Source organism: Protopterus annectens, chromosome 7.part0, assembly GCF_019279795.1.
Source record: "Protopterus annectens isolate FY-2018-M chromosome 7.part0, PAN1.0, whole genome shotgun sequence".
NCBI lineage: Eukaryota > Metazoa > Chordata > Ceratodontiformes > Protopteridae > Protopterus > Protopterus annectens.
Genome location: NC_056739.1, coordinates 1,668,528,590 through 1,668,555,133, shown reverse-complemented (window position 1 = coordinate 1,668,555,133; position 26,544 = coordinate 1,668,528,590).

Sequence of the window (26,544 nt, the reverse complement as noted above, 5' to 3'; positions counted from 1 at the left end):
TGGGCATATCAACACTGAGGAGCTGGAGGGCAGGGATATGTATCTGGGGCACACACGGCAGTTTAATTTCTCTTGTGTCAAGGGTGAACTACATGTCCTGGCGATATCTGCCTCGTGTGGAAGCCAGAGATGGTTCATTACTAGTAAACAGTTATTATGGTTGTTTTAAGGGGCTATGGGCATTTTGGGAATATGTTTGCACTTATTTTGCATTTGCAGTATATAAATGTTTTCTTTAGTTTTCTAAAAGTAACATAAACATGTCAAGTTCATCCGGGACGTGTATAGATCACACCCCAATATTTAGGTTCAGCTTAGTGTAAGTTAATCTTTAAAAATATTTTTTTCTTTTCCTGTTTATAAATGTACTACTAAATGTATTGTCAGTGAAGACAACTTTGTACTGGTGCAGGAAACACTGTATGTGAATTCTGTGTTAATTTGCATGTAGATTATATATGTCAAAACAAAACTACTGTCAGTGATGACAAATGTCAACTCATCTAGGGAACTTTGTATGTAAACTGCATGGTAACACAAAGCTAAATGTAAATTGCATATTGGCTGTGGAGTTTTTCTCCCTGGTACTCTGCTGAAAATGGGCAATTAGCTCAGCCAGATTACTCTGGTTAACAAACTTAAATAAATAAATAAAAATAAATAAAAAGAGGGCACTAATAAATGGTAGTGTAAATGCGTATTTATCAAACACTGATTATGCAAAACCTGTCAAAATCTATTATCTATTAACACACTCTATGAATATCACATCCTAATAAAATAAATAGGAAGCAGTAATAAAAAAAATACTTGTACTTATGACTTAAAAACAGTAGTGTACGCCATCAGATCATAGAAGGTTATCTGCTAGAATTCTGAGGAGTATATTTTCAAAATCCTGTTGTGATTTTTTTTTAAATAGAATGGCAAGTGAGTAATCTGGAAGTGTTGTGTCTGGTGAATGAAGATGGATAGGGTAGGAGGGGGACATGGTAAATGGATGGATTCAGTGAGGAAGCCATTGAATGTCAGTGGGTTAATTTTTGGATGTATGTGCATTGTTGGAAAAAAAATTGGTTTTGTATCCCAGTCCATAAGCTGCTTTTCCCAAGAGGTGATTTGCAGATTTGGAATGTATATGGCTTAGTGTCTTTTAACTCTCTTCTTTGCAAGGTTAAGCAGAGTGATGAATGTTTGTTTTAATTCTGCTGATTTAGATATTTTGCAGGCTTTCCTGATTTCATTTCTAAGCTGTAGTACAAATTTTAATTCCTTAGCCAACCATCTGTTTTGATTAGGTCTGCGAAAACAGGAGACTAAAGGAAGAGTTTTCTTTGAATTGTTAGAACGGTAGCATTTAAAGCATTAAATGCATGTTCCATATTTTATGAGATGAAATATCTATATTATGTATAGATATAGAATAACATAAAGACATTACAGCACTTTAACATGTTTGCAGAGAAAAACATTTAACACTATACTGTTTAATAAAGGGTTTTTTTTTTAGAAAATTTTGTTAAGAAAAATTTCTTTGATTTTGATATTCATTTAGAATTTCATGATGTGCAATTCTCATGCCTAATGGTCTTTATTTGTCCCTTTATTTTTCTCCCACCACTCTCATTTTATTCTTCTTTATATATATCTCTTTATAATATCTAGAAATATCTTGTCCAGCTCCCAGATCTGGCAGTTGCCCCTTGTTTTCCATTTTCTGTCTGTTACACTCTTCATCTCTGTTATTATTAATCATATTGCCCGCATGTATTTTTCCTGCCAATACCTAAATTCGTTCTGTTTACCCCACATGTAAAACTCCCAGGAGTTTTCTTCCTCTTTTCCATATTTCCAGATCTATTGTTCCTTAGTATACTCCCAGGACACTTGTTTCATGCTTGCCTCTTCTATCATACATCTCCAGCATCCTGACTCTGTTTTTTTCCCTCCTTATATAATTGTTTCAGTGTGAGATACCGTCAGTGCAACTCTTAGTAGCATCTTTTGCAACTCTGATGTTATTTTGAGGACTTTCAACTTCCCAGGCCTACCACTCATCTTTCTTCTTCCATCCTTTCCTTATTGCTTTCATTGTGGCTTCGTCCACTTCTCCCTCAGGTCTTAATAAATCATTCTCTGTTACCTTTCCCATTTCTCCAGTGGGAATCCCCATTCCATTCTCTCTTCTCTTTTCTTTTCTTTTCCTGACGTTCTTCTTCCTCCTGCTTCTCCAGCCATTTTTTCTCAGTCTGGTGTATGCCTACTATTTACTTTGTGTTAATCTAAATACCTGTATTTATTCCTGAAGGGTTTAGAATACTGTCTGTCCTCTTGCCTCCTCCTTCATTAACTCTAACTCATCTCTTAATCTCCTCTTCCTTTCATTCTTTCATTTTTCTACTTGCTTCTTACCTGTGAAAGTGTCCCATCTTCCTTCCTCCCATATGTCTTTATCTTTCACTTGTCTCTATGGCATGTTGCCCTATCACTTAAGCTCCTCCTTATTCCTTCTTTTATATTTTCCCCAACAATCCTATTTGCTCATGTGCTTCTTGATTTTTGGTCTCCCTTTAGTCTCTATCATCTATGTTCAAGCCTGCATGGGTATGCATGGGAGTCCAAGTTCCCTACTTATTTACTTGGTCTTAACTTCTTTTTGAGACTATTTTCTTCTTCCCTTCTTTATCAGCCCTTCCAAATACTTATGTAATTTTAATAGTTTGGTCTCCACTGGGTCCACTGCCAGGTTTCTTAGTGCATATGCTATAACTAGGATAATCACCATTCTAATTATATTGATTCTACTTAATTCTGAATATGTTTTATGGCCCTTCTCACATATCCTGTTTATTCTCTCTCTCTCTCTCTCTCTCTCTCTCTCTCTCTCTTTCCATCTCCCACCTTTCTATACATTCTTTTGTATCCTATCACCCTCACAAACAAGCAGTTCAGGGTCTGATTCTCACTAAGACAAACTGGCTAGGCTTAAAATGGAGAATGTAGACATCTGTGTCATGACTGACACTTGGTTTAAAGCCATAGAAAGCACAGTCTTCCACAATTTTAGACTACAACAGCACAGATTGTGGCCAAAGGGTGAGGTGTTTTGATCTATGTTAGCAACAAGAATTCATCCAGGTTGATTAAACAGGATGATACCACACAGCTCATTCATGTGCAAGACACCATAAGTTAAGTCCCTCACCATATCATAGCTAGCTACATGTTACTTTTTTTGCCCCTAGAGTTTCACAAATTTTTCCAAAACCTACTAGAGGCACTCACCATCCAACCAAACACCCTCTTCATGGGTGACTTTAACTACCTCTATAGACTGGGAGAGGTACACTGCTTCAAAGTCACAGGCACAATGCTTCCTAGTCTTTATTAACACAAACACCCTGGAACAGATAGCGTATGCTCCAAGCAGATGCTGTAAGCAGAGGATCAAACATACTGGGTCTGGTACTCATCAATACTGGAGAACATTGCATCACCCCCCTCTGTTATGTCCTCACTAGTGATGTCGGATCACAAAGTTGTCTCATTTCAAGTAAAAATAAATGCAGAAAATCCAGCTAAACCAGTAACAGTTAGGAACTATTCAAAGGTAAACTACATTCTTTTAAGTGACAGTTTGTCAAAAGTCAGGGCTCCTTCCATTCCCAAGTCCACAGCTACCTAGGGAGAACTATTTACAGAGTCTCTATACAAACATGTGAATGACGGCATAGAGGTTGCCATACCTACCAGAAATAAACCCAAAACAAACACTAAAAATAAACCCAACTGGTAGAAGCCTCACCTAAAGAGGATATGCAATAAAAGAAGAAAACGCATGTCTAAAATCAGGAAAAGCAACTCCCTTAAAGACGAGTGCTCTCTTACACAAATAAGCAAGGAACTAAGAGGTCTAATTGAGTCCAAGAGAGCTTACTATGAAATCAGTATAGCTAGAAGGCTAAGGACAATCAGAAGGCCTCCTTCAGATACATCTGGATTCCAGATCCATATAGGTAAAACACAACAGTATGCTGAACTAGTGGTGAATGGTACCACCTACACCAGTAAGGGTGACATAGCAAATCTACTGGCTGATAAATTCAGCTCAGACTTTAACCACCCCCACTCCCCCTTCTCCACCTGGTGAAATCCCATCCGACATACTTCCCCCAGCTATTAGCAGGGACTGGGTGCTGACAGCACACTTAAAGCCAAGAACACTACTTCAATGGGTCCTGCCAACACCCCCAAATTGCCTTCTGAGCAGTCTAAAACATGATCTACCAGTACTCTTCAACTACACTCCTGAAACAGGCTATGTTATAAGTGACTGAACAACTGTAACAGTCATTCCTCTGCACAAGGGTGGACCATCAACAGCCCCAGGAAACTACAGACCCATTAGTCTAAAAAGCCTAATATGCAAAGCTATAGAACAAATTATCATGTAAAGATAAACAAGGACATTGACAATCTACAGACACTGTACCCATACCATTTTGGATTTATTAAGGAAAGATCATGCCTACTTAAACTGACTGACTTCTTTGAGAGGGTCATCAAGGCAATAAAATAGTGTAGAACAGTGCATACAGTGTATATTGACCAGACTAAGGCATTTGATACAATACAGCACTCAGTCATTGTTGACAAGTTCTCTGAACTAGGCATAAACCCTTACGTAATTCACTGCATTGCCAGGTGGCTCATAGACAGGACCCAGGAAGTCAGAACTTGTGAAAACATCTACACCAAGAGACCTGTCATCAACAGAGTACCCCAGGGCTCTGTGCTTGGCCTGCTGCTGTTTGACATCTATTTCTCAGAAGTCAAGGCTAACGTTAAAGGCCCCTGGTTCCCCAAGTTCACAGATGACTGTAAACTGAGAATTATTATAGATTACTTCAAGATACAAACATCTTGCAAGTGGGTTTCACACAGATAAATGACTGGTGCTAAAGCCATGGCTTAAAACGTAATGCCAAAAAATGCATTATAATACCATCTAGGGAACTATCAATGCAAGTTAACTACTTAATCGACAAAACACATCTAAGATTCAATCCAGTAGTAATGGATCTGGGAAAATATGTAGACAGCAATCTGGCCTTTGACCAACATGCAGCTAAGATAATAATAAAATCATTCCATGTTGTGCAACTTGTAGGTAAGGGTATGCCACCTTGGTCCAAAGAAGTTAAAGTACCGCTCTACTCAGTCCTTATCAGACCTATTATTGGATGCATTGCTCCCTTTGGCATGTATACAGCCAGACACCTGCAACAGTTGGAATACTTACAAGGGTCAAACAAACAGCAGAGGACTACAAGGGTTTCTCACCAGGATAATTCAGGGCATGAATACCCTATTCTACACAGATGGCTTAAAAGCTCTGTCACTGCGTTCAGTCTCCTAGATGTTGCTGAGAGGTGATCTTGCCTGGCTTACAGGGCTTCCTCAGACCCAGCCCTGATGGATCTGTTGTACATGTGCAAAACAAACAGCACCAGAAATACTAGAACCAAGAATATGAACTTCACTTCTGACATAAACAGAACATACTGGAGAGACAGATATGTGTCCCAAGGATTCTCACACTATGGAATAACCTCCTCATCCATGTAAAACATAATTCATTCCTGACCCTATTCAAACAAAACCTTGACAACTGCATGGAGAATCATAAATTTACCCACAGTCTGGCCCCATGTCCATTATGAACAGAGGCCATTAATAAGAAAAGTATTATCCATACTAACACATCCCTACAACTCCTTAGCTATCTGCCTAGTAACATGCCCCCATATGACACTTGGGACCAAAATTGCTTGAAATGCATGGCTAGGCTTGTAAGGGCCCTAGTGGCCATTAGCCTATTAATAAACTATGAACTGATGGTCCACAAGGGCAGCTAGCTTAGTATTTACCAATGAGCCTATAGTTCTGATACAATTTGGTGATAATATGAAAAATCTGGACTATTGCTATTGAATAAATGGAAATATACATAAAATGAACTATGTAGACAGGGAGATGTACAGGAGTCATTCTGAACTGGAAGGACAGAGGGGGGAATTAGAGGATACAGGTAGTAGATTGTATGGGCTAACTATTAACTGAATCTCTGAAGGTACTTTTTCACAGAGAGGGCTTTGGACCTATGGAGGAGACCACTGGAGTAGGTTGTAAAGAAGGTATCTAGAGAGACATTCAAAAAGTCATGCAATAGGTGAAGAAAAATATAAGGGGGGGGAGGTTGGAGAGGTGGTAGAATATTTCGGTACTTTAAAGGGCCATCTAAATAGACTTTCAAAGGCTTTCTAAAGAATAGACAGAAAGCATACCAGATTAAAGTCCCCCCATTCTAACATATATCGTTGAACACAAAGATGGATACTATAACACTATGTGTGTTTATATATATATATATATATATATATATATATATTTATATAGATAAAGAGATAGATAGATATACGTATAAATATCGTTATATGTATATTTAAAAAAATATGAAAGGCTAACTACTTAGGGACCCGATTCATAGTACAACTCTTTAACAATTTTGAACCAATGGTCCTATTACTATTTCACAATATTAACTGGATGATAAACAAACTACCTCTTGCTGTATATCTAGCAAAGTCAAAGTACACGTTACTGTCATTTACACACCACAAGTGAAGTCTAAACAGAATTACATGCATCATGTTCAAATTGAGGACAAATACATATAAGCAATTACACATGATTTGAAGAGACATATATGTACATAGAGTTATACATGTATCGGATCTAACATTAACATTTCTCTTAGACATTTATATTATTAAAATAATATCTAAAAAAAAAACAAGTGAAAACCCAACACCACATTAACTAAACCGAAGAATATCTAAGAAAAACAAAGTGCTGAGCAGGCAGTTGGCAGCTAGCAATCAGACTTTAATAACCAATAAAACATATAAATACAAAGTAAGCACTTTTGTAGAACACTACTTCTTCACAAAATTTAAATCGAAATGAAACTTCTCTAACATATATTAACCCACACTCTTTTACTAACCAATAAAACAATGAGCATAAAATCGCATGACATCTTTCAAAAATGCAATAAATAAGGTCTACTTTTCCTTAATGTAGGTTTTAAAGAGACCTTGTCATTTAAACCCCCTTCCTTGTCTGCTTGTAAGTGCAAGATCCAAAACAGTTCTCTCTTCTCAGTTTCATTACAAATGTCACCTAACTTATCGTTATCCTTAATTACTTCTATTACTTTAAACATAAATACATGATCTTGGCATGTATTGGCTACATGTTTGGCTACAGAATTACAATTATTATTCATTCTTATATCCCTCAATATCTCTCACATGTTCTCTTATTCTTTCCATCAAAGTACAGTTAGTTTTGCCTATATAAAACTACTGCATAGCACATACTGTGCTAAATAAACTAAGTTCCTTGTTTTACCTGTAGCAACAGTATTAAACTTACATATCTTATCACTAACTGGATGTATATGTTATTTGAATCTGCTAAATAACAAAAATTATACTTTTTGCATGGAAATGTGCCAAATTCAATAACTGGATGATTAACATCCCTATAACTATTCTAGCCTAATAACCTTTTTAATGATTTTTTATTCTTAAAGGTAAACACAGGGACAGTCCCTATCACACTATTAACTTTCTTGTCTGATGTTAAAATAGGCAGATTTTTTTTCTAATAACATTAAAAACAGATTTGATATTACTAGAATAAGAAAGATTTATTGTAGGGGCTTTCTTACATATTTCATCTCCCTTCCTATAAGTATGCTGTTGTGTATTGGAAAAATATGGAGAGGCTCTACCATTTCATAAGGTCATCACATCCCTTATACCTTGTTCTATCTCACTAACACTGTAGCCTCTAGCTACTAACTCATGTCTCATAATATTGATTTCAGTTAAAAATCTATCATCTTCATTATTCAAACTCAAACTCTGCATCACCTAACCCTTAACAATATTTCTGTATATATGTTGTGGATGGAGACTATTCCTATGTAAAATATGATTTCTATAACATTTCTTTCTGTAACAAGTAGTAATAATCTCACTCAAATCATTCTTTTCCAATTTTATGTCTAAATAAAGAGACTACATTCAGATACCACAATTTCTATATAGCCTGCCAATAAGGGAGGTGGAATAGTGCAGATGGACATTGATTTTTTAAGAGAGCTGTCCTTAAACAATTAAGGGATGAATGTACATATGAGAGCATAACCTTGGATATTATTAATGATTTAATTCGGAATGTGCATATGGTATTATATGATTGCTTACAAAGTAAAATTATTTCACTTGAGATTTATAATTTTTGTTATGTGGATTTGCTTACTATTCCTATATTTCAAGCACCTCCTAAAGCCCATAAGGATGGTAAAAATCCCCCTTTGAGACCTATAGTCTCTGGACAAAGATGAGTAATGGAAATGATGTCCATTTTTTGTTAAGAAACATTTAAGGTCTGTATCTAATGAATATGAGACAGTTTTAAGCAATTCCAAACAGTTCCTGACACAGTTATATGCACATTTTGCTGAAATGAGACATGAAGAAGATTGTCTATTTGCTGCATTGGATATATGCTCATTATTTACAGTGAATATCTAACAATATAGGTTTGGAGTTTACCAAGACATTTTTATTAGAGCATAATTCTTCTATCTCTTCACAAGTGCATCTAATATGTGTATTTATTGAACTATTTTGAAGAATAATGATTTTATATTTGCAGGTGAATGTTACTGATACAAAAACTGGTGTAGCAATGGTTACCTCTTGTTCTAACAGTTATGGGAATTCTGTGTTAGTACAGTGGGAGAAACAGCATTTTTTTAATAATATATTTGTTCCTAATATTATATTTTATCAGAGATTCATGGATGATGTGTGTAGACTTTGGAGGGGGAATGAAGATGAACTCAAGGATTTTATTGGTTATTTATATAGCACATGTTTTCTGAGATTCGTTAGCCATGTCTCTAGAATAACCATTGATTATTTAGACATAAAACTGGAAAAGAATTATTTGAGTGAGATTATTAGTACTCCCTACAGGAAGAATTGTTATAGAAATCATATTTTACATAGGAATAGTCTCCATAAACAACATATATACAGAAATACTGTTAAGGGTTAGGTGATGCAGATTTCGAGTTTGAATAATGAAGATGATAGGTTTTTAACTGAAATCAATATTATGAGACATGAGTTAGTAGCAAGAGCTATAGTGTTAGTGAGATAGAACAAGATGCAAGGGATTTAATGACCTTATGAAATGATCGACCCTCTCTATATTTTTCCAGTAAACAACACCATACTTATAGGAAGGGAGACTGAATATGTAAGAAAGCCCCTACAATAAATCTTATTGTAGTTATATCAAATCAGTTTTTGTGATGTTATTAGAAAAAAATTGGCATATTTTAACATTAGATAAGGAAGTTAATAGTGTGATAGGGACTGTCCCTATGTGCACCTATAAGAATAAAATATCATTAAAATGATTATGTTATAATAGTTATTGGGATGTTGATTGTTCAGTTATTGAATCTGACAAATTTCTATGTAAAAAGTGTAAATTTTGTTATTTGGTGGATTCAGATAACAGATTTATACATCCAGTTACTGATAAGATATATAAGTTTAATACTGTTGCTACATGTAAAACAAGGAACTTAGTTTATTTAGCACAGTGTGTGCTAAGTTTTATGTAGGCAAAACTAACCATACCTTGATGGAAAGAATGAGGGAACATGTGAGGGATATAAGAATGAATAGTAATTATAATGTTTTAGCCAAACATATAGCCAATACATGCCAAGATCATGTATTTAGGTTTAAAGTAATATAAGTAATTAAGGATAATGGTAGGTTAGGTGACGTTTGTAATGAAACTGAGAACAGAGAACTGTTTTGGATCTTGCACTTACAAGCAGACAAGGAAGGGGGTTTAAATGACAAGGTCTCTTTAAAACCTAAAATAAGGAAAAGAAGACCTTATTTATTGCATTTTTGAAAAATGTCATGTGATTTTATGCTCGTTTTATTGGTTAGTAAAAGAGTGTGGGTTAATATATACTAGAGATGTTTTATTTCAGTTTTAATGGTCTGAAGAAATACAGTGTTCTACAAGAGTGCTTACCTTTGTATTTATTTGTTTCATTGGTTATTAAAGTCTGATTGCCAGCTGCCAACTGCCTACTCAGCTCTTCGTTTTTCTTAGACATTTATATTATTACTTAATACTACAATTATTCTATACACCATTATTGCAGCTGATTGGTTCCTTATTGCAGCTGTACTTATTGCACAGTATAATTCTCATGTTCTCTAATTATGAGAATATCTAGCAGTTGTATTGCACATGATTTTCTTGTAAACTGATAAGATGGTTGTGTTCTCTTATTGTTGCTGCACTATTGTTTGGCTATCACAAGACTTGTCAGTGTCTCGCATCCCTGAGATTAATACCAGAGATCAAGAGTCTAAATGCTTGAGGGAAGAAACTGTTCTTGAACCTAGTCATTTTAGAATGTATGCTGCTGTATCTTCTGACAGGTGACAGGCATGTGAACAGTTCAAAACCAGGGTGTGTAAGATCACTTATTTTTTTTGCTCTGTCATAACGTGTCATGTATATATCTGTTATCTCTGGAAGTTTAGATCCTGTTATTTTCTCCGCAACTCTGACTATGTTTTGTAGGGCTTTCTGATCTGCAGTTGCAAAGCTCCCATACCACACTGTGAAGCTGCATGTTAGGAGACTTTCTATGGTATCTCTATAGAAAGTGGAGAGGAAAGAGGGAGGTAGGCTTGCTTTCTTCAATCTCCCCAGGAAGTGCAGGCATTGTTGGGCCTTCTTTACTATGTGGCTGGTATTGGTTGACCAAGAAAGATCCTCTGTTATGTAGACCCCCCCCAGAGATTTTGTATTCTTTACCCTTTCCACTGCCTCCCCATTTGTCATGAGATAAGAGTGAGCTGGTTTTACTCTCTTGATGTCTATGGTGATCTCCTTGGTTTTGCTGAAACTGAGGTCAAGATTATACCTGGCACACCAGTCAGTCAGTCAGAGAACTAACTACTTCCCCGTAAGCTTTTTCTTCTTCTTTGCTGATGAGGCCCACAACTGTAGTGTCATCCTTAAACTTAATGAAGTGGTTGGTGTTAAATCTGGCTTTACAGTCATGGGACAGGATAGTAAACAGTAGTGGGCTTAACGCACAGCCCTGAGATACTCGTGTGTTGATAGTGATGCTCTTTGAGGAATTCTTGCCCACACATACTCTTTGTGGTCTTCCAGTCAGAAAGTCCAGGATCCAGTTGCAAATGTGGTTATTATCACCTAGGTGGACACATTTTTCTATTAGCTGTTGAGATGACTGTATTAGAATGGTGAATGGAAATCAATAAAAGCAGTCTGACATAACTGCCCTTATTTTCTAGGTGTGCCATTGTGAGATGCAGTACGAGAGAGATGGCATCTGCTATGGAGCGGTTTGCATGGTATGTGAATTGCAGTGGATCAAGTGCTGTTGGAAGGTTTGCTGTCAGGTGTTTTTTGACCAACCTTACAAAGCTTTTCGTGATGATGGACATGAGGGCCACTGCTCTATAATCTTCAAGGCTAGAAGAAGTGGCTTTCTTCGGTAGTGGTATAACGCTTGTGTTTTTAAAGCATTTGGTTACCTTCACCTGGCTGAGGGAGATATTAAATATATCCATCAGTACAGTGCTTAGTTGTTCTGCACAGTTGTTTAGCATCTTATCCAAGATGCTGTCCGGCCCAGAGCCTTTCTTGGATTCACCTGACACAGGGTCTTTTTCACCTCAGCTTGGTTTAGAATGAGCACTTTATCACCTGGGTCTGTAGGAAGTAACACTGCATTGGAGCAGTTTATCTTCTCAAATCTGCTGTAGAAGGTGTTTAGCCTATCCAGGAATTCTGTGCTGTTCTCACATTGAACTGATGTCGGTTTGTATTCACTTATGGCTTTTATTCCCTGCCATATACTCCTGAAATCTCTCATGTCAGTGAAATGATTTTGTACTTTATTTCCATATGCCCTCATGCCTCCTTTATCCCTCTCTTCAGATTTGCCCTTGCCACCCTAACAACATCTTTGCCATTCATCTTGAATGCCACATTACGTTCTTTTTCAAGCTTGTATACTTTGCCCATTAGCCATGGTCTTTCGTTTGCTCTTATAATGATGTTTTTATTCACCATCATGTCGTCTACACATTTAGATATATATGCCACCACTGTTTCTGTGTATTCATCCAAGATGATCTGTTGGTCGACTGTAGCAGCCTTTTTAAGTATGTTTCAGTTTATGCTCTCGAAGCATTCTTGGATTGCTGTGATTGCACCCTCTGGCCATACCTTGACTTGCTTCACAGTAAGCTTTCCCCTGATTAGTGCTGTTTTATATACTGGCAATGACATAATGGTAACCTGGTCTGAGCCACACAAGTGTGGATGATGCACAGCTTTATATACCAACTTAATATTCGTATATACTTTATCCAGGGTATTTCCCCTTGTAGCAAATCCCAAATATTGGTATTAATGGGTTAATACTGTCTACAACTCTGCCTGATTGAAGTCTCCTGCAATAAGTTGTGCAAAAGCAAGGTTTTTATTCTGTAGGCCACAAATTGAGTTATGCAGCATAGTCAGAGCTTCATATTGTTTGCACTTGGTGGTATATACACTACTATCCTGATGATGCCATTGAACTCTCTGGGAACATAAAAAAGTCTGAATCTCACTGCTAGGAACTCTGTGTCTGCAGAGCAGTGGCTCAGTACAGTGTCACAGCTTCTGCACCACATGTCACATAAAAGCTATGATTTGTTAATAAGCTGCATCCTTTCCCAAGGGAACAGAGCTGGAATCTTTGTACCATAACTTAGCTACTATGTGATCTTGAGCAAGTCATTTGATCACACTATGATTTGGGAATTTGGGATAGTTTTTCTGGATTGCATGCTTAGCAACTACCTATGACTTTTAACATTACTGATTCAGTGATGAGCAGTATGTCAACAAAGGGTTCATAGCTAAGGCATATAACATGTACAATTGTATGTTTCTGTTACACTTTTCTGACAAAACGCATACTAACAAGTTCTACAGATGTAGAACAAAAGTCATATTTCTTCCACTTATCTATCATGAGAATAATAGTGCAGTATTACAAGTAGAAAAAAATATAATCCTTAAAATTAACAATGAAACAAAGATATGTAAAACTGCATACAAGAAACCAATATTATTGTCTCTACTTGTCTTTTATGCATGTCATGACTGTAAGGGGATCAACTTACCCTGTTATCAACCATAAATACCCAACTGAAGGTAATTCTTCTATTTAGCTAAATGTTTTTTTTAATTGTCATTCATATTGCATATATGGAATTTGTGCTAATATTATTTCATTCTTATATGATATTTGTTTTGGTTCTGATATTATTCTCTACCTACTTAAGGTAAGAAGAACACCGACATTTGTTATCGGCAAAAAGGATTTATTTAATGATGTCATCTAATAAAACTGATGCATGGAGTTATTTATAATAACATCTGGAGTACATTTACAAACTAAGAAATGAATATAACAAATGCTGAAATATATGGAAATAATACATAATTCTAAAACGTAAAATTTAGTAGCCCTTAGTTTACTGATGCTATTGACAAAAAAATTAAAATGACCAAAAATTTTGGCATTTAATTTTAATTGCTAGGCAAGTCCTAGAGATTCATATCTAATTCTGTTTTCCAGTTTCCTCCTTTAAAGGTTTTTGGGACATTTTCTCAAAAAAAAAAAATATATGGGTCTACTTCACATAATTGAACAAATGTTCAACTTTCGTATGGCCAAGACAATATGATCGAACACTTGAATGTTCGACAATGTGAAAAAAACAAAAAAAAAAAAAAACTAAACAGTGCTAAATGGGGGGTAAGACCCCCTGCACCCCCCCCGCTATTTAAATATACCAACTCTGAAATTGCACTACATTGCAGTAAAGGGAAATTTTGTCATTCCACGCTCTATGGAGATCCCCATTTAGACCATTCAAACTTTTAAAAGTTCGATCATATGGTCTCGGCCAAATAAAGTCGAGCTTTTAAAAGTTCAACCATCTGAAAGGGCCCCTTATATATATATATATATATATATATATATATATATATATATATATATATATATTTTTTTTTTTTTTAATTAAGTACAGTCCTGAGCATTTAGCAATATAAATTAAACAGATATAGTACTGCTAAAATGTACTTTTCATGGACTGAATAAATGTAATTGGCTGTAGTAATATTTGAACCCTCATTAATAAAACACTAGTTATAAGACCCACATTTATACATCTTTTTTAAACAAGAAACATATTTATTAAATTCAAATGACAGTAAAACACTCGATATTTATTAAAACAAAAATCAACCGGTAAACGCTTTCATTCACAAAGAACTTTTTCAGACCTGGTTGTCACACATAAAATTCACATTTGTAGTATGCTCAAGTCACATGACCCAAAACAATACCAGTGTTTTAACCCTTTCTTACATAACACTGCTTTAAAGTTTTCCATATCATTCATACCTGGATCTGCACCTGTGTTTAGCCTCACTTGCCAAGCATATTCTTTCCAGTTTAAATCCACTTCTGTATCCCATCTCGTCTGCATTTGAAACTTAGACATTAACAGTAAAACTAAACCTCACATTAACTCTGTTATGACAGTTAACAACATGTCTTGCTAGGGCATTAGTTACATCCAATGCTGAGGGGTTGCCCTGATTTTAATGGTGAGGAGATTAGTCTGTTGGCTGAACTTTTAAATGTAATATTGTCTTATATTTTTTTTTAGCTTTGACAATAGATTTTTTAAACAAAATAAAGATGTGGCTATGGTGGCAGCTATGGCCCTGAGCTATGCCAGTGCATTCATGACTAGTTGGGAAAGAGAATTTATTTTTAATTCTATATTTTATAGCAATATTTATTTTTACAAGCGCTTTATTGATGACTTGTTTTTTTTTGTTTTTTTATGGGAAGGTTCTGAGTCGGAATTGTTCAAATTCTGTGAATATTTAAATTCTGTCACAAGCTATTTAAAGTTTTTTTTTTAATAGAAGTAGAATTAGTGTGAATTACCTGGATCTGACTGTCTACAAGAAAGGGGGGGGGGAAATCTTGGTTAAAATGTTTAAAAAAGATGTCCAGAGCAACAGCTACTTAGAGTATAGCAGTTTACACAGTGTGCATTTGAAAAATAATATCGTGTTTGGTCAGCTTGATAGAATAAATAGACTCACTAATGAAGATGAGTATTTTTTGGAAGAATGTGAGATGTTAAGAAAAACATTTTTAATCAGGGGTTACCCTATTGGGGTAATAAGTAAAGCAATAGATAAAATTAATGCCATCAGGAAGAAAGGGACAATAAAGGATGTTGAAGGAAATAGTGAAGGAGTAGATTATAATCTGAGTTGTACATTGGAAAATTCAGTAAATATGTACAGTATTAAGCAAATCATTACAAATAATTGGAAATTTTTGAAGAATTTCCAAGAGTTAGGTGCTTTTTTATATGAGTCCTACTTTTGTCACAAAAAGAGGGAAAAGTCTTAAGGATTTTTTATTAACCAAAAAATGTAATACTCCTATTACTTATAATGGGATGTCAAGATGTGAAGACTGCAATTATTGTAAGTTTTTGGTACTGGGGAATAAAATAGTAATAAAGGCTCAGGACTTTACTATTAATATCAAGGGGAATTACAATTGCAAGGCTAAATTCATTGTGTATCTAGTATTATGTAATTTTTGTGATGGATTCTACATAGGAAGAACTATACACAGAATTTATGAGCACCTAAGGGCAGTTGAAAAACTGGATGTAACTAATGCCTAGCAAGACATGTTGTTAACTGTCATAACAGAGTTAAAGTGGGTTTTAGTTTTACTGTTATTGCCCAAGTTTAAAATGCAGACAAGAGATGGGATGCAGAAGTGGATTTAAACTGGAAAGAATATGCTTGGCAAGTGAGGCTAAACACAGGTGCAGATCCAAGTATGAATGATATGGAAAACTTTAAAGCAGTGTTATGTAAGAAAGGGTTAAAACACTGCTAATGTTTTGGGTCATGTGACTTGAGCATACTATAAATATGAATTTTGTATGTGTGACAACCAGGTCTGAAGAAGTTCTTTCTGAATGAAAGTGCTTACCGGTTGTTTTTTGTTTTAATAAATATTGAATGTTTTATTGTCATTCGAACTGCATATTGGTTTGACTACATTTACAATTGGAGCTGTGGAGATTTATTTGGATTTTGGATTTTTATGGCTTCTTTGAGTGGCAATTCACCCAACATGTTTCCCAACAACAACATTCAAATTCTAGTTTTCTGGTGATTCCCTCTGGCTTTACTTTGCACGATACACTGAGCAATGCATTGCTGGACAATGGCAATGGAGTTGTTGAAAAGGTTGGCTCTGCAAAATCTGCAAAATCTCTGAAAAGAGTTAATTCTGTGGACTCATTGGATTTGGGAGCGGTTCCCAAAAGAAAGGAGAATTCATCCAGCAGCAATGAACCGAACGGTAATGCTGCTGTGATTGATAAGTGGTTGGGGGACTGTCTTCCAAATCCAGCTAATCTGTTTACTACAAAGAGTCAACCCCCTGAAATGAGGAAACCCAATAGTAGCACCAGCACCAACATCGTAAGTGAGTTTAATGCACTTGAAAATAGTTTCCAAAAAATCAAGAGGTTACAGTGAGTATCTTGTTTTTTGAAGCCTGTTTGGAGGTGAAAAGAGTGCTGAGAGGACTTAGGGTTAGTAATATGCCTGCTGGAGAATTTTTTTCTGACGATCTGCTAAGTGCATGGAAAGCGCTGAACAAGAGCATCGGCCTGCAGTATGTACAGTTGCTGCTTGAAGATGCGAGGCATAAATTGGTCATTTTAAATGACAAAATAATTAATTGTTATGGTTCCCTGAAAAATAAGGTGTTGCCTGTGAATTTTGAGTCGAAAATGGAATCTATTCAAACAAAATTAATCAAAGAGAATGAGATTCAACAGAAAAGGAAACTGAAGAAATTCATACGAGATGAGGGGGACTATCTAAATGAATTACAAATGAATCAGCATGCTTCAACAGTAATTAAAAGTAACTGTGCTAACATTTCAGAAGCTAATGAGGCTGTTGAAACTAGAGCAGCAAAAAGAACTAGAACAGAGGAAGTTCTACTAGCAGAAGGTGAAGAAGGCGAAGTTATGAATTGTTTGCAGGAAAGAACCAGCAAACAGGTTTTTCAGTGTGTGGATGTTTACCAAGAAGGAGGAACAGGAACGAGGAGCTGGGTGCAGGTGGTCGGCAAACAACAAGCTTGGGAGTCCAAAAAGCAGTCATGGGGACAGAATCAACAAGGTTATGGTCAGAAAAATAATTATTTTCACAAAAAAGGGCAAAAGAAGTTCAATAACAGCAACAAAAATTTCAAAGGGAACTTTTATATGAACAGGAACGAGCAGTGTTTCTGCCAGCAAGGAACAAGTGCATGGAATGTGCAGAAAGGAGTTGGAGAGAGTTACCAGCAGCGCCATTAGAAATAGGATAAACAAGAGCATGGAATGTGCAGAAAGGAGCTGGAGAGAGTTACCAGCAGTACCTTTAAGAACAAGAGCATGGAATGTGCAGAAAGGAGCCAGAGAGAGTTAACAGCAGCGCCATTAGGAACAAGAGCATGGAATGTGCAGAAAGGAGCCAGAGAGAGTTACCAGCAGCACCATTAGGAACAAGAGCATGGAATGTGCAGAAAGGAGACAGACAGAGTTACCAGCAGTGCCATTAGGAACAAGAGCATGGAATGTGCAGAAAGGAGCTGGAGAGAGTTACCAGCAGCGCCATTAGGAACAAGAGCATGGAATGTGCAGAAAGGAGCCAGAGAGAGTTAACAGCAGCGCCATTAGGAACAAGAGCATGGAATGTGCAGAAAGGAGCCAGAGAGAGTTACCAGCAGCACCATTAGGAACAAGAGCATGGAATGTGCAGAAAGGAGCCAGACAGAGTTACCAGCAGTGCCATTAGGAACAAGAGCATGGAATGTGCAGAAAGGAGCTGGAGAGAGTTACCAGCAGCGCCATTAGGAACAAGAGCATGGAACATGCAGAAAGGAGACGGAGAGAGTTAACAGCAGTGCCATTAGGAACAAGAGCATGGAATGTGCAGAAAGGAGCCAGAGAGAGTTACCAGCAATGCCATTAGGAACAAGAGCATGGAATGTGCAGAAAGGAACTGGATAGAGTTACCAGCAGCGCCATTAGGAACAAGAGCATGGAATGTGCAGAAAGGAGATGGAGAGAGTTACCAGCAGCGCCATTAGGAACAAGAGCATGGAATGTGCAGAAAGGAGCCAGAGAGAGTTACCAGCAGTGCCATTAGGAACAAGAGCATGGAATGTGCAGAAAGGAGCCAGAGAGAGTTACCAGCAGTGCCATTAGGAATAAGAGCATGGAATGTGCAGAAAGGAGCTGGAGAGAGTTACCAGCAGCGCCATTATGAACAAGAGCATGGAATGTGCAGAAAGGAGCCAGAGAGAGTTACCAGCAGCACCATTAGGAACAAGAGCATGGAATGTGCAGAAAGGAGCTGGAGAGAGTTACCAGCAGCGCCATTAGGAACAAGAGCATGGAATGTGCAGAAAGGAGCCAGAGAGAGTTACCAGAAGTGCCATTAGGAACAAGAGCATGGAATGTGCAGAAAGGAGCCAGAGAGAGTTACCAGCAGCACCATTAGCAACAAGAGCATGGAATGTGCAGAAAGGAGCTGGAGAGAGTTACCAGCAGTGCCATTAGGAACAAGAGCATGGAATGTGCAGAAAGGAGCCGGAGAGAGTTACCAGCAGCACCATTAGGAACAAGAGCATGGAATGTGCAGAAAGGAGCCAGAGAGAGTTACCAGCAGTGCCATTAGGAACAAGAGCATGGAATGTGCAGAAAGGAGCCAGAGAGAGTTACCAGCAGCGCCATTAGGAACAAGAGCATGGAATGTGCAGAAAGGAGCCAGAGAGAGTTACCAGCAGCGCCATTAGGAACAAGAGCATGGAATGTGCAGAACGGAACTGGATAGAGTTACCAGCAGCGCCATTAGGAACAAGAGCATGGAATGTGCAGAAAGGAGCTGGAGAGAGTTACCAGCAGCGCCATTAGAAACAAGAGCATGGAATGTGCAGAAAGGAGCCAGAGAGAGTTACCAGCAGTGCCATTAGGAACAAGAGCATGGAATGTGCAGAAAGGAGCCAGAGAGAGTTACCAGCAGTGCCATTAGGAATAAGAGCATGGAATGTGCAGAAAGGAGCTGGAGAGAGTTACAAGCAGCGCCATTATGAACAAGAGCATGGAATGTGCAGAAAGGAGCTGGAGATAGTTACCCGCAGCACCATTAGGAACAAGAGCATGGAATGTGCAGAAAGGAGCCAGAGAGAGTTACCAGCAGCGCCATTAGGAACAAGAGCATGGAATGTGCAGAAAGGAGCCAGAGAGAGTTACCAGCAGTGCCGAAAGGAGCCAGAGAGAGTTACCAGCAGTGCCATTAGGAACAAGAGCATGGAATGTGCAGAAAGGAGCCAGAGAGTTACCAGCAGCGCCATTAGGAACAAGAGCATGGAATGTGCAGAAAGGAGCTGGAGAGAGTTAGCAGCAGCGCCATTAGGAACAAGAGCATGGAATGTGCAGAAAGGAGCCAGAGAGAGCATGGAATGTGCAGAAAGGAGCATGGAATGTGCAGAAAGGAGCCAGAGAGAGTTACCAGCAGTGCCATTAGGAACAAGAGCATGGAATGTGCAGAAATGAGCCAAAGAGAGTTACCAGAAGTGCACTGCATGCAGGACCTGGGACTTTGGAGTTTGGGCTGACTGGGGGCGGCCTGCCAGCAGGATTGCCCAGGTGTAATGACTGCAACAATGAATACACTTGAACATCTACATTTATGGTAAGTGTACACAACTGTACATTTTGTAACACAGGTTTACTCATATAACAAAGGCTCAGTAAATTAAACTTCATAAAGGCACAGATAAAAGCTAATTTTTATTTTAGCATATGTTGAAATGTGCACTAACAGATGCTCAGAAGTGCACAGAAGTAAGTAATATGCATAGTATAGTATAACACAGTGTAAAAATCACAATCCTACAAGTGATGAAATAAATCTTAATGGAACACAAAAGTGCACACACATGCAAACACACACACACACACACACACACACACACACACACACACACACACACACACACACACACACACACACACTGTGGCATACTTCTCAACTGTACAGATTTTCGCAGAATGTCCATATTTTTGCTTCATATTGTTGGTATATTTCTCATGAAATTGTGGTTTTCTGGCAAATCATTGGTAAATTATTGAGGGTTGAATTCAGAAAATAATGACAGTCATTTGAGTTTCAGACTTCATATCCTTCAGAAAATTCACGCTAATGCAAAACCTGTTATTCTGTCAATGTTCTAAGTTTATAAGAGCAAAATTTAAAAAGTGCCCCTATTTTTGGTCCTTTCTCCCCCCATTATTTATGGCTTTGTCCAGATTTTGTATTCTAAGAGGTTGAAAGGTATGAACACAGACACACACACACACACACACACACACACACACACACACACACACACACACACACACACACACACACACACACACACACACACGCGCACACACACAAATACAGACTTTCAGAAGACCTTCAATTCAAAATAGGGCATATGTACTCTTGCCTGTTTATAGTCAATGTTTATAGAAAGTCTGCCAAAGAAGAACATACTGCTCAATGCCAAAATGTGCAGTGTCATCCCCTTTGGTAAAAACTCTGTACCCATGAACTACCACATAGGCAGCAATCTACTTAACACAGAATGTGTGATAAGAGACCTTGGGACCCAGGTGGACAGTAGTCTCTCCTTTGATAATCACATCACCACAGTAGTCAGGAAGTCCTACGTGGCACACCTCATGATAAAAGGGTTCTCATCCAGGAAAAAAGAGGTCATTGTTCCCCTCTACTCGACACTCATTAGACCCATTATAGAGTACAACGCTCCTTTTGGAATGTACCTCACAAGACATCTGCAGCAGCTGGAAAGGCCACAGAAGTACCACACAAAGAGGATTACTGGCCTCAAACAAACGCCCTACACTGACCGCCTCAAAAAACTCCAGCTTTACTCCGTAGCATATCGCCTACTCTGAGGTGATCTCTGCCTAACATATAAAGCTATGTCAAACCCAGAGCTGTTGCACATGCTACACCTAAAGAAATCCCAATCCCTCTGAGCTACATGCTCTAGGGACCTAAACCTTGTCACCACAATAAACAGGACATGCTGGAGGGACAGATTCCTGTCCCAGAGACTTCCTGTACTCTGGAACAAGCTACCCATCTATGTCAAGCAAAGTTCTTCATTAGCACTCTTCAAGAAAAATCTTGATGAGTGGATGAGAAATAGGAAATGCACCCCGGGGATCATGTCTGTGTCTCTGCTGGACAGTGGCACAGGAAAATAACTTTCTTGGGTGGCGTAAGCTATGGAACCTTGCTAGCTAGGCTTACATAGGCCCTTGGGCCGATAGCCTAGTACCTACCTATGAACCTATGAGAGAGTTACCAGCAGCACCATTAGGAACAAGAGCATGGAATGTGCAAAAAGGAGCTGGAGAGAGTTACCAGCAGCGCCATTAGGAACAAGAGCATGGAATGTGCAGAAAGGAGCTGGAGAGAGTTACCAGCAGTGCCATTAGGAACAAGAGTATGGAATGTGCAGAAAGGAGCTGGAGAGAGTTACCAGCAGCGCCACTGGAAACAGGACAATCATTAACCAAATTTGCTGTAAATGTGAATTTTAAAATAGTGAATTTGTCTGCAGTGGTACTAAATATAGAACAAATAAATGTTCTCAGTAAAGGACTTAATTTTGTGCCATCATCAAGAGCAAATATTGGGTCTGTGATAAATGCTTTAAGGGTTTTTTTACGAAAAATTAATTTGAAATGTCTTTTTCAAAGCAGGGCATGTAAACAACATTGTTTTAAAAAAACAAGTGTTTTTAGTCCCCCCTTAAGGCCAGAGTTAGAAGCATTTTTGCTTACATGTAAAAAAGAAGTCAGGGATTTACTGAATAAACACAACAAAAATTGTATTTATAATATGACCAAGACTGAGAAGGATGCTTTGCAGTTGTTAGTGGATGATAAAGTTATTTATATCACTAAGGCTGACAAAGGCAATGCAGTGATAGTCATGGACTACAGTTTTTATAAAAATAGCATCTATGAGTTATTATCTGATGCTGATTTTTATGCAGAAGTTAATTGGATTGATATAGATAAAAGTTTTAATTTTATAAACTCACTGATCGAAGAATGGTTACTTGAAGGAAGAATCAGCAATGAGTTGGCTGGTTACTTTTGTGTGAGTACACCCAAGGTGGGAAGGTTTTTTGGCCTTCCCAAAATACATAAGAACTTGGATTCACCAAATTTTAGGCCTATAGCGGCCAATGGTGGTAGTAAAACTGAGTCCATGGCTATCTATGTAGACAGATGCTTGCAAAAAGCAGTGATTTCAGCGGAATCATATATTAAGGATTTGTTGGATTTTAAAGAAAATGTGAAGAATGTTTCCCTGAGAGATAATACGTGGTTAGTAACTGTTGATATATGCTCATTGTGCATTGTAATTCCCAATGAAGAAAGGATTGAGAGGGTTACAGGAGTGCTGAGGGGATGTCCTGATTTTAATGGTGAGGAGATTAGTCTGTTGGCTGAACTTTTAGATGTAATATTGTCTTATAATTTTTTAGCTTTGACAATAGATTTTTTAAACAAAATAAAGGTGTGGCTATGGGGGCAGCTATGGCCCTGAGCTATGCCAGTTTGTTCATGACTAGTTGGGAAAGAGAATTTATTTTTAAATTTACTTTTGCTAGTGATATTGATTTTTACAAGCGCTTTATTGATGACTTGTTTTTTATGTGATGGTTCTGAGTCAGAATTGTTGAAATTCTGTAAATATTTAAATTCTGTTATAAGCTATTTAAAGTTTTCTTTTAATAGAAGCAGAATTAGTGTGAATTACCTGGATCTGACTGTGTCCAAGAAAGGGGGGGGGGGATCTTGGTTAAAATGTTTAAAAAAGATGTCCAGAGCAACAGATACTTAGCATATAGCAGTTTAGACAGTGTGAACTTGAAAAATAATATCGTGTTTGGTCAGCTTTATAGAATAAATAGACTCACTGAGGAAGATGTGTAGTTTTTGGAAGAATGTGAGATGTTAAAAAAAAATAATCAGGGGTTACCCTATTGGGGTAATAAGTGAAGCAATAGATAAAATTAAAGCCATGAGGAAGAAAGGGACAATAAAGGATGTTGAAAGAAAGAGTGAAGGAGTAGATTATAATCTGAGTTGTACATTGGAAAATTCAGTAGATATGTATAGTATTAAGCAGATCATCACAGATAATTGGAAATTTTTTAAGAATTTCTAAGAGTTAGGTGCTTTTTAATATGAGAGTCCTACTTTTGTCACGAAAAGAGGGAAAAGTCTTAAGGATTTTTTATTAACCAAAAAATGTAGTACTCCTATTACTTATAATGGGATGTCAAGATGTGAAGACTGCAATTATTGTAAGTTTCTGGTACTGGGGAATAAAATAGCAATAAAGGCTCAGGACTTTAGTATTAATATCAAGGAATTACAATTGCAAGTCTGAATTCATTGTGTATCTATTATTATGAAATTATTGCGATGGATTCCACATAGGAAGAACTATACGTAGCTTCCATCTCAGAATTTATGAGCACCTGAGGGCAGCTGAAAAACTGGATGTAACTAATGCCCTAACAAGACATGTTGTTAACTGTCATAACAGAGTTATAGTGGGTTTTAGTTTTACTGTTATAGACCAAGTTTCAAATGCAGACAAGAGATGGGATGCAGAAGTGGATTTAAACTGGAAAGAATATGCTTGGCAAGTGAGGCTAAACACAGGTGTAGATCTAGGTATGAATGATATGGAAAACTTTAAAGCAGTGTTATGTAATAAAGGGTTAAAGCACTGCTAATGTTTTGGGTTATGTGACTTGAGCATACTACAAATGTGAATTTTGTATGTGTGACAACCAGGTCTGAAGAAGTTCTTTGTGAATGAAAGCGCTTACTGGTTGTTTTTTGTTTTAATAAATACTGAGTGTTTTATTGTCATTCGAACTGCGTATTGGATTTATTACATTTACAATTGGAACTGTGGAGATATATTTATTAAATTATCACATAGGATATAGGCAAATCATACATGTAAAAGAAAACAAACTAGACTAACAAAATTTTATTTGCAAACATTATACATCACAAACCATACTGACATAATTGTAGTTAGTGAAACAGAGAGTAGATGAGAGCCATTTAAGTGCTTGTCTCAAGAATGCATTTAATATGCCTGTACTTTTCAAAAGCAAAGCAGAGTGCCTTCCGTAAACTGGTTGTGAGATCCTTGCTACACCTCCATAAATTCCAGTTTTTTATAAATGGCTTTTTGTATAGCATTTGTGTCAACAAAAAGTCTAAAACAGTTGTTGCTGGCAAATTAGAAGAAAATGTGTTATACTGGGCTTAATTATACTTTGAAGACATTCAAAGTCTGAGAAATAATTTTTATTAGCTTCACCTGCGATAACTTCAAGAAGCATGTTGTCATCCAACACTGGTGGGTAATCGCTGTCAAAAACAGTTGCCTGAGTAACAAAACTTCTTCAGACATGTTAGATTAGGAACTTCCATTTTAAAGTAGTTATTAGATATTAGACAGGCTAAAGGGTAAAACAGGCCTAGAAATTGTGTTTCATTTATGCATAAAAGACAGTTAAGCAAAAAGAAAGAATAACCTTACTGGTCAAGCATGAGAGATAACAGTTTCCAAGGGAAGACTACAGACTGTTCTTTTTCTGTTCTCTTTCTCAAAGGAAGAATCAAGAAAATGTTAGATAAAGAGACAGCTAGGCACCTGCAAAACAAGACAAGGCCGCAAAACAAGACAAGGCCTGAGAACAAGGGCTAAGGAGTCATGTAAAGCATTACAGGGTTTTGGTATTATTAAATATACATCAGACTACAGTTAGAGAAGTCAGTCAGTCAGTAAGTTCATTCAACCAGACATTACAGAGAAGATTAAGCTACAATACAGCCACTCGAGCCTGGTCAGATAAAGGCTATTTCAGTTTACGTTGTTCAGGACAATAAGAATATGATGTGCAGTAACTTTGGATATATTTTGCAGCACAGTTACTGCTAATCAGGATCCCAGCATTTCTACAGACGGTTATTGTTTATCAGCACTGTTAATGAAGACAGTATTCAGATATTGTGAACATCTAATAAAGGCTAATTAAATGAACTACAGTGTTTGGAGAGTTCATTCTGAAAAGTACACAAGACTTGGTCCATAAAGGAAAGACTGGCACATGTTTAGCCGAGTTTAGGTAATTAACAGATGGAGGGTTTCATTTCAGTCTCATTTCAGTTGTTTCCAGTTAATTACAGTACAGTAAAATCTAATAAATTCTTTCAAAACACAATATCATTCCATACTATCTAGAGATAATCAAACTGACTGACCCTTACTTTTCTTTGTGACCAGTTGGATAATTACTGTTGTAATGCAAAGATGATTTTTTTTTAAACAATAGAAATTAAACACTTCAAAATCATATCAGTGATAATAACCTCATCCAAATATTTAATAGGATATGTGGATACCTATTAAGTAAAGCATAAAAGAGCAGTAGTGTCCTCAAATTTTGGAAAACAGCTGTGAAGTACCCGAAACTGTCCATAGAAAAAATAATCATCCAAGTAATATAAATATAATCTTAAATAATTCTGAAAGTCTGAATTGATCCAAAATGCTTTTTCTCAGAAGCAAAGAATAAAATCAATGTGTATTAATGCTGATACTGCCTCCATAGCAACACCCTTCACCTGGTGGAAAAATTTAGCTTTGAAAGCAAAAATGTTGTTCTTTAGGACAAGGACCACACATAAATAGATCAAAACAGCATCACCTGTTTTTTAATATATATGTAATGTAAAAACTACAAGAAAAAACAAACCAAGCTACAGTTATCACTGTGTGATACCTTAAACCTCCTGTAATGGAGACCCATTGTATATATGCAAATGACCCTTTAAAGGCATCAAGTGTTTTAACTATATGGTTTCTGAATGCTCATGAGTTTTTACTTTTTAAGTTTTTATAGATAGATTCAGACCAATCAAACCAAATCTCATTAGCTGTGCACATACATGGTTTGGCATTTTTATTGACATCATCAGCACAACATAACTGGACCGAACCAATCAAATATAATTTTGAACA